We start from the raw sequence: 9,821 nt of genomic DNA on the forward strand, positions 1-9,821 counted from the left end.
TTACCCATATTGAAAGAGGAAGTTATTAAAAAGAAAATACCAGTATTGGTAAGTCAGTAACATATAGAGAATACATCATTTATATTTTTTAAATAACAAACATATAAAATCGGAATTTGGTATTTATTGAAGGTAAACTAAATGCAAGATCAAATACTTACCATGTCGGGATAGTATTATGAGGTTTTTTTCCTGGTTTTTCCCTCATAATTTACTATGGAATCACTAACAGGAGAATTTTACTGTCATCATGGCATGTATTTGTCTTTTTAAAGACGAATTACATGTTATGATCTTTTCTGACGGATATTCTCAAGTTAAAGTTGATTTCATGTAATCGAATGAACTATCTTATAAGTAAAGTCGTCCCAGGAACGCAACTCAACAATATTGGCAATATCATTTTAAAGTCGTCTACTTTAAAATGTATAATGTATGTCTGAATTGTCAATATAGATGAGTCAGATAAAATTAAATTATTAGAAGAATTTTTCACTAAGTAACAAAAACAAAATTTGTTTAATGTACTAATGTTTGTATTTTGAGAAAGATTTCCGAAGTGGAAATTGAAACGTCAATAAACGTATTTTAACCTTTAATTGTGGCTTATTCCCAGTTAAATAGTAATTAATTTAAAATGCCACAAGAAAATAGCTTCAGAACAATATACATTATTCGAATGAGATTAGAGAGGAGATGAGTTATAAGCCAGAGATTATGTGCAAATGTAGAACAAACCGATGGACTTTCGCGTATTTTATGAATATGTTAGATGTATGCTGTCTAGCATCTCATGTTATTTGGATCAACCTGTATCCAAACTGAAACATAAAAAGACACGAAAAAAGACGTCTATTCATAATTGAAACAGCATAACAACTTATAAACAAACATCAAACGAAGGACTGTTTAAATCAGCCAGATCCCTTATGGCGAAATTTGCAGGAGAAGCAACTGTCACAAATGCCACAACTCAGTCAACACAGAAAAAAAGATGTTACTTATGTCCATCAAAAAAATCAAGAACACAAAAACAAACTTGTAATAGTTTTAACAAGAACGTTTGCAATGAGCACAGTAGTGTTAAACGTAAGTGTATTAGTTGCCTAAGAAAGTAATAAAATGTCATATAATTGTAGATACTTTAGAATTATAGGTTAAGATTTGCATTGTTCTATTTTTATAGACCGAGCACTCACTAATTATTATTTTATTAGCTAAAAATAAAAATTTAAAAGAACTAATACATATTTCATTAATTATAACATGAAATACCATAATACTGTTACCGTGTGTCCGACGGACACATTCTGTCCTACTACGTCAGAAAAAATAAGTGTCCGGATGAGGGTTAAGCTTCGACGATAAAACCACTCGCGCAGAACGTAAGGCTTTATATAAGTTTGCACCTATCAGAGAAATATGGGACACAATATTTCAGGGTTGTCAAAACAATTATATTTTGTCTATGAGTATCTAATAATAGACGAGCAACTGCTGGGCTTAAAAGGTAGGTGCCCTTTTAAAATGTACATTCACAGCAAGCCTGATAAATAGGGATTAAACTTGTAATGATGTCCGATGCAAAAACAAGCTATATATGTTCTGCTGTGCCATATATTTGTAAGGAGCAGCGAGATCCGCAAAAAGGTTCAATTCCTACCCAGTATGTTTTAAAGCTAACTGAGAAAATTCAGGGTACCAATCGCAATATCACCATGGATAACTGGTTTTCGTCATATAAATTAGCCAAAAAATTATTAGAAAAGGGTTACACAATGTTTAAGACGCTTAGAAAAAATAAAAGAGAAATACCTACAAAATATTTCGAACCGAAGCGATCAAAAATTACATCCTCAGCATTTAAATTTATGCAAAAGTTGACACTAGTATCACATGTTCCAAAAGGAAACAAATACGGTCTATTAATCAGTTCTATGCACTTGTTAGACGAGGTTGATGTAATTACCAAAAAAACCAGTAATAATTCTATTCTACAACAGCACTAAGGGGGGCGTCGATACCTTTGATCAAGTGTGTCATACAAAAACCGTTGCCAGAAAAACAAGAAGATGGCAACTGAGAGTTTTTTATGGAATGTCAGACGGAGGTGTAGTAAACACAATGGTTTTGTACAGACTGAAACATTCTGACGAAAAAAATTTCCGTTCAAAATTTTTGAAGTCCTTAGCTGATGCATTAGTGCAAGATCATATGCAACAAAGAATGAATAATATACGACTTCCAAAAAAGTTAAAGGAATTTATTTGTAAAACTTTGGGATATCTAGCCAAAATTTCCACTGAAAATCCGCAGAAACGAAGAAAAGCTAGGGAGAAAAGCCTAGATGTGGCTACCCCTACAGTTAGGTGGCATAACCACATCTACTTAAAACCGAGGATGTCCTATTACCCAGGGCATCTTAAGTAAATTTCAGATCATAAGCCTCCTCACGTAAGTCACACGATGAGGAGGGGTGGTGGAAAAGCCTGGGGGTCAGATAGGTACCACTTCGACTAGCGAAGTGTGACCGGTTTGATCTTCGGACATGTGGATCCCATTCTTACATTGGTATACACATGTTCCTAGGGGCAGGGTTGATCACTGCGCGCGTGTGTGTGTGTGTCCGCAGAAACGAAATCGTCAATGTTATTATTGTCCAAGAAGTAACGATAGAAAAGGTCGCCATATTTGTGTTTACTGTAAAAAAAATATTTATGCAGAACACCAATTTAGTATTTGTGGAGACTGTAAATAATAATGTACGAATAAACTATTCAATTCCTAACTTGATTTTTAATTTACTTTTTACATCTTAATAAATATTTGTCAAATATAAGTGCTTTTCTATTTTGACTCACTATATACATATAATAATTTTTGTTGATTGTTTAAGCATACATTTTCTAATTACAAATTAAATCATTTAGTAAATTTTTTGACAAATAACTTTGAAAACACTAAAATGTGTTTTCAAACTGCCGAAGCCATATAAAAAAAAATGTCTTTTATTTTGAAAAATATTTTCGGGTCGCCGGTGACCTCACCTTGTAAAAATCGTTCCACAAATTTCACCTTGTGGTTTTAGCGTTAATAAATTATAGTATGATTCTATTTGATCACAGAAAAAATAAATTAATATGAAGTTTTATACACATTTGATTAACATTTTATTACTTGTAATCTACTACCTTTTTGGCATTCAATACATTGAAGTCTATAACACATGAGGGTCATAAAGGGCATTAATGGCTTGGTCACAACGAATTTTTCCAGTCGCCATTAGCACATTTTCGTAATGTTTATTGGTTGATAACATTAAAATATGTCTTTTATCCTGTCATTTGATTACTTTTAAATTTTAGTTCTGCTGTTCAATACCTATACCTTTCTTAATTTTTTATTCTTAAAATGTTTTGGTAAACACTTTCTACTGGATCTGAGATCTACTGTACTACGGATATACTACTACTACTAAGGATTTCCACAGTTTTCACTGTCTTCCTTCACTCAACCGTTTTCTCCAATTTTCCCTGTCATTCCAGTCTCCATCTCGCAGGGTTCTTTTCTCCATAGCCTCGTCGATTTCATCTCTGAATGACCTTCGGGGTCTTCCTCTCTTTCTTCTTCCAATCGGGCTCCATTCTGTGATTTTGTTTATCCAGCGTCCTCTGTCCGCTCTTCTGACGTGGCCGTACCAGGATAGTCTCTTCTCCTCTATATAGTCGATTATGTCTGATTGCACTCCCATTCTCCGCTTAATCTCTGCGTTTTCAATTCTGTCTCTTTTTGTAAGTCTACAGCTTCTCCTTAGGAACTCCATTTCTACTGCTCTTATTCTACCTCTATTTCTCTTGTTTATTGTCCAGTTTTCGGACCCATATGTCAGGATACTTCTTGTCAGGGTGTTATATATTCTCTTTTTTGTCTTTATCGTAATGTTCTTATCCCACAACACTGAGTTTAGTTGTCTTATACAGTTTCTTGTTTGTCTCAGTCTGTTGTTTATATCTTCTTCTGTTGTTCCCTGGTTCGATATTATGGTTCCTAAATACTTGAATTTATCTGTTCCATTTATTTGTCTTCCCTCGTCTATCTCTAGGTTTCTCATATCCTTGTTTTCTGTTGTTAGGTATTCGGTTTTCTCTAAGTTTATTTCCATTCCGTTGTTTTTATATTCTTCTTCTAGTTTTCTGAGCATAAAGCTGAGATCTTCTTCATCTTGTGCGATGACTACTTGATCATCGACAAAACTTAAGGTGTATAGGTATTCGTCTCTTACTGGTATGCCCATTCCTTCGCACTTTCTCCTCCATGGTTTGAGTGTCTTTTCCAAGAATATTTTAAACAGAGTAGGGGACGTAGCACAGCCTTGTAGAAGTCCTTTTGTCGTCTTAAATGGATTGTAGGCTTTATTTCCACATTTAATAGCTACTTTGTTTTATTTGTATAGTGCTTTAACTGCTTTTATTAGTGTTTGTCGGATTCCGAGATCATTCATTGCTTCCCATAATTTGACTCTAGGTATTGAGTCATATGCTTTCTTTAGATCAACAAAGGCCAGATGGACCGGTCTACCTTTTGCCATTTTCTTCTCTATCAGTTGTTCTAATGTGTACGTATGGTCTAGGCATGATTTTCCTACTGTGAACCCTGCTTGGTCTTCTCCAATTTTTCCTATTATTTCAGTTTCTAGTTTTTCTTTAATAATTTTCCCGTAAAGTCTACCTACCGACGATATTATACTAATTCCTCTGTAGTTTTCACATTTTTTCCTGTTTCCTTTCTTATGTATGGATGTGATGTATGCTTGTGTCCATTCCGCAGGTATTTCTTCTCCATTTAGTCCTCTTTCGAACATTCTATGTAGCATGCGGAATAACTTTTCCGTTCCGTTTTTAATTAGTTCGTTTGGTATTCCTCCGGGTCCTTTGGCTTTTTTGTTCTTCAATGTCTTGATTGCTCTCTTAACTTCTGCCAGGCTTATTTCTATCTGGTCGTATGCCCCATTTCCTGCATGTTCTATATTCTCTTCCTGAAATTGGGGACGGTTTTCTGTAAGTAGTTCTACGTAGTATTCTTGCCACTCGTTTTCACTAATTTTGCCGATCTGGGTTTTCTCTGTCTTATTTCGTTGAAGTGCTTTTAATATTTGCCATGATTCTGAATTTCTCGTTCCTCCGATATGTCGTTCTATCTCTGTGCATGCTTGTTCCCATCGTTCGTTCTTTTCATTTGTTACTCTTTTCTTTACCTCTCTGTTTTTCGCTCTATATAGGTCTAAGTCTTCCTGTTTTTTGGTGTTTAGGTATTTTATGTGTAGTTTTTTCTTTTCTTTTATGCATTTCAATGTGTCTTCCCTTAATTTGATATTCTGATGGGTGTTCCTTTGGTCGTCTTCTCCAAGAGCTTCTAAGGCCGCTGAAATCAGGCAGGTTTTTATGTGTTCATGCATTTCATACTACGGATATACCTGTGTAATAATTATTACAATATAGAGTGCGTCCAGAATTTAAATAATTCTCTATCAGGGTAAAAATTAAAGCTTAGGCATGGTCTTTTCCAGAAGTTATATCAGTTCTTTTTCCTGTGTACATCCTCAAATTAAAAGAACATATCCGATCACCGTACATAATTTCTAGAGTTTAATTCCGTAAGGATAATTTTTGTTTTTAATGTGCTGTCTAAATCTAAAAGGTAAGATAATCTCATCTATTGATATTATTTTATTTCATTATGAATTAAATAGGATAAAAAATAATTTAGTAGTAGATCCAGTACAGTACGTATTTCACAGAATTTATCTTGCCCCAAGTCGTGCTCGTTATTGGTAAAATGCAAACAATTTAATAACAAAAATCTGTCTCTTGGCATGATTTTAGAAATAAATACATTATTATATAGTGAATACTTCGATAAATTTAAGGATAAATTTGGAGTATTTACTAAACCTATTGTCAAAAAAGTAGAAAATAATGCATGTATTTCCCGGTTAGAGGCACGTTTACAAGCTTTCATTCTTGAATATCTGCGCATCGTATTTTTATTTATAATCTGAGATCCATAGGTTGGAAACTGTTTCTGTTGGTCAATATACTGATTTTATATCTCGCTAAGCAATTTTGTCTAATAGAAACACCTTAAGACAATCAGATGGCGACGCCGTGAAAACACAGAGCTGATTCGACCTCGTAGTTATCAAATAGATTAAAATCGTACTTTGTGACGGTACAGGCTCAAATCAACCTAGTATATTTTTTTACAATAATTCGATTAGTGTACTCTATAAGAATTTCAACAATACCCCTCCTCCCCAATTTTTCTCCTTCATAAGGATGTAGTGGCGTCATGTAATTTGTTTGAGTATTTCTGTCCAATTATCTCTTTCCTGTGCGTGTTGTTTTGCTTCGGAGAATAAGTAACCAGTCATCTTCTATATTTGGTCTGATCATCGTACTGGATATTTTCCTCTGGATCTTTTACCCGCTAAGTTACCTTCAACTATCATTCGCTCCATGCCTTCTCTTCATCTATTTATATATCCAAAATACCTTAGTATATTTTGGTTAATAGTTGTGATGAGTCTAGTTCTTATATTAAGTTCTGCTAGAATAAATTAAGTTATTTGGGCGGTCCATGGTATATGCAACATGGACATGCGCATAATTTTGTGTTTTTTTTGATGTCAGTGTTCTTCCAAATTTTTATGAGTTTGGCTGTTACCGTTCTGGCCATTGTTATGCGTCGATGGATCTCGTCTTTGCATCCTCCACTGTTAGTAATAACGCAGCCTAAGTAAATAAATTGTCTGACCAATTCGTAAACTGTCATGATCCTTATCTATGCCTGGTTGTTTCTGATTCTATCAATGATCATTACTTTAATTTTCTGCAAATTTATATTTAAACCATATTCCGTACTCATCGTGCCTAACCTATTCATAATTTGTTCCAGTTCTTCTGGTAATGACGCCAATATAACAGTGTTATCAGAATAATGTAGGTTTTCGATTTTTTTCCTCCTATCATTGCTCTACCTTACCATTCTTCACAAACTTGACGCATAATATGTTAACTCTGTATATTAAATAGAATAGGAGATATTATGCATCCCTGTCGAACTCCAGATTTTATTTTGAAGTTTTTCGATACCACATTATTAACTCTTTAATTAGCAGTATTATTTACATATAGTTATATACAAGCATATACAAGTATATGCCACATTTAATCTCATTTTACGACATCGGAAGCCTTGGAATAGTCAACAAAGCATAAATATGTTTCTGTGTTAAACTCTCGAGATTTTTCGATAATTTGACGAATATTAAGAATATGTTCTCTTGTTCATCGACTTGGGACGAATCCGCATTGTACTTGAAAAATTTGTGCTTAGAAAATTAATTTTGATCTTTAATTGATAATGATTTAAAGTATTTTGCTCGCGTGTGACATCCATGCTACTGTACGGTAATTACTACAATCTGTTGCTAAACCTTTTTTATATATGGGAATAAACGAGATTTTACCCCAGTCATTTGGCCACTTTCCTGTATTCCAGATCTCATTGCAAATTCTAAGCATTACTTCCGTCCCTAATTCTCCCATTTGTTTGAGTGTTTCAGCTCTTATTTCATCTTCTCCTTCCGCTTTTGTGAATTTGAGCTTTTTAATGACCGCCTTAACCTCTTATTTCAATATTTGACGTTCTTGTTTATAACTTCTTTCCTCTATATTATTTTCTGAGTCGTTGTTAGAGAATAGTATTTCGCAATATTATTTTCACACCTCTGCGATACCATCTGTGTTTGTTATGGTATTTCCACTATTATTTTGATGATCTATGTCTGCGGTTTGAATTACCTCGTTAGATACCTAACTTTTGAGAACAGTTCTCTAGATTCTTGGCGGTCAGCATGTTCCTCTAGCTGTACATGTATGTTTTTCATCATGACTAAGTGTTCGTCATTCTTCTACAAGATTGAGAATCTCTTTAGTTATACAATATTTTTTCCTAGCTGTTTTGTCTTTGGGATTAGTATTGTTGATGGCTTCAGTGATTCATTTCTTTGTGTATTCTCATGTTTTGTCAGGGTCTCCGGTAGTCACTGGTAGGTCAGCTTCTGCTAATGCTTCTCTATTTTTTTCCGGATGTTTTGGAAATAAATTTTGTCTTTTATTTGTGATTGTTTTACTGCGCAACTTAACGCAAAATATTGCTTGTAGCATTTTGCGGTCGGAACCCCAGTCTGCAGCTGATTTTGTCTTCACGTTGATTATTGAGCTCCTCGAACGTTTAGTGACAAGAATATAATCTGTTTGATTCTTGTATCGTCCTTCAGGCAAAGACCATGTTGATAATCTCCGTAAATGATGTTTAAACATTGTGATAACTATACTAAGATCCATATCAATGGCACATTGAAGGAGCCGTTCACCTCGTTCATTTTGCTCGCCTAAGCCGTGCTTACCTATCGTTCCTTTTAAATGGTCATCTATTATATTTTATTCTATTTTTGCATTCCAGTCTCCTATTATCATCATTGGTTCTTTTTTGGGAATGCTATTGAGAGATGTATCGGGTGGTATGTTTCTTCTACTGTATCTTCTGCTGCTTCGGATGTTGGCATATATACCAATACCATTTAAAAATTGTTTAAAAATAAACATTTAACAGCCTTAGCAGGTGGGTAAGTTTAAAAAACATTAATCGTCAAATAAGAAGTTTTGTTACTAGATTTTAAACACCCCGTTCCGCCAAATTAGAAGTTATTTAAAAATTGTTCCTGCAGGTAACGTACACATGTTATATGTACGTCTTCTTTCATACTTAGTCAGTTCTGCGGGTATGTTATTGCTACCTACACTTTTATTCATGTTTATTATTTTTCTTTTATTAATTCTCCTACGTAGTCAATGGTTAGTACTCTCACTAATTTTTCTGGATTTTTGGCTTTCCACATTCTTTCTAGTTGTTCCTCTTAATTACTATCAAGATACACGTTACGTAACTAATTGCAGCACGCTTCTTATCTCTTATTAAATGCCCATTTTTACTCTTACAGTATTTCTTAATTTTTAGCTTTTGTGTAGCCGTTGAACGACACATCAGAAACGGCAGATGCCAATTGGTATATTATAGTTAATAAATAAATAAAATAAAAAAAAATTGAACTAAAATAATTAATAAAAGGAAAATAACAAAGATGTGATTTTTATAACGTTACAATAATTGGTCTCGGTTTCCTTTGTTATCTTAGAAGAAATTCCTTATATTCTTAATAAAATGATATTATTCATTCTCTTAAAGATTTTTAACAAAATGCTTTCTTTTCTTACTGCTAAACATTTTTTTAGCTTCTCTCGTAGCTTCAGATATGTTTTTATTTTGTAGGTATTTTTATTTTATACTTTTTTTCAGACTTCTCTAACAGTTAGATTTAATCCATTCCTGCTCTTCTCTTCTTTACTTATCCTTATTGTCTTTAAGTTGCTTTTCTTGTATCTTTCTTAATTATTTTTTACTCCATGCCAATATATCATTCCAAAATTAGTTTGCAGTTTCATATACCTTAAAGTTCTCGTTAGTGTTTACCTTATTAGGTTTGGTGACATAATATTGTTGGTATAAAGCTCTCCGCTCGTTGATTTTTGGGATAATCCTTTTTAATTTCGTAATCGTTAATATCTGAACAAAATCCGCATCCGCAACTTCATAACTCCTTATTTCTGTAATTAGTGTTGCGTGCTTATTCTTTACTAAAATATGGTCGATTAGGTAACTTTATAGGGGAGGAAGGGATGGTCTGAAGCATTGGAGAT

Source organism: Diabrotica undecimpunctata, chromosome 4, assembly GCF_040954645.1.
Source record: "Diabrotica undecimpunctata isolate CICGRU chromosome 4, icDiaUnde3, whole genome shotgun sequence".
Lineage (NCBI taxonomy): Eukaryota > Metazoa > Arthropoda > Insecta > Coleoptera > Chrysomelidae > Diabrotica > Diabrotica undecimpunctata.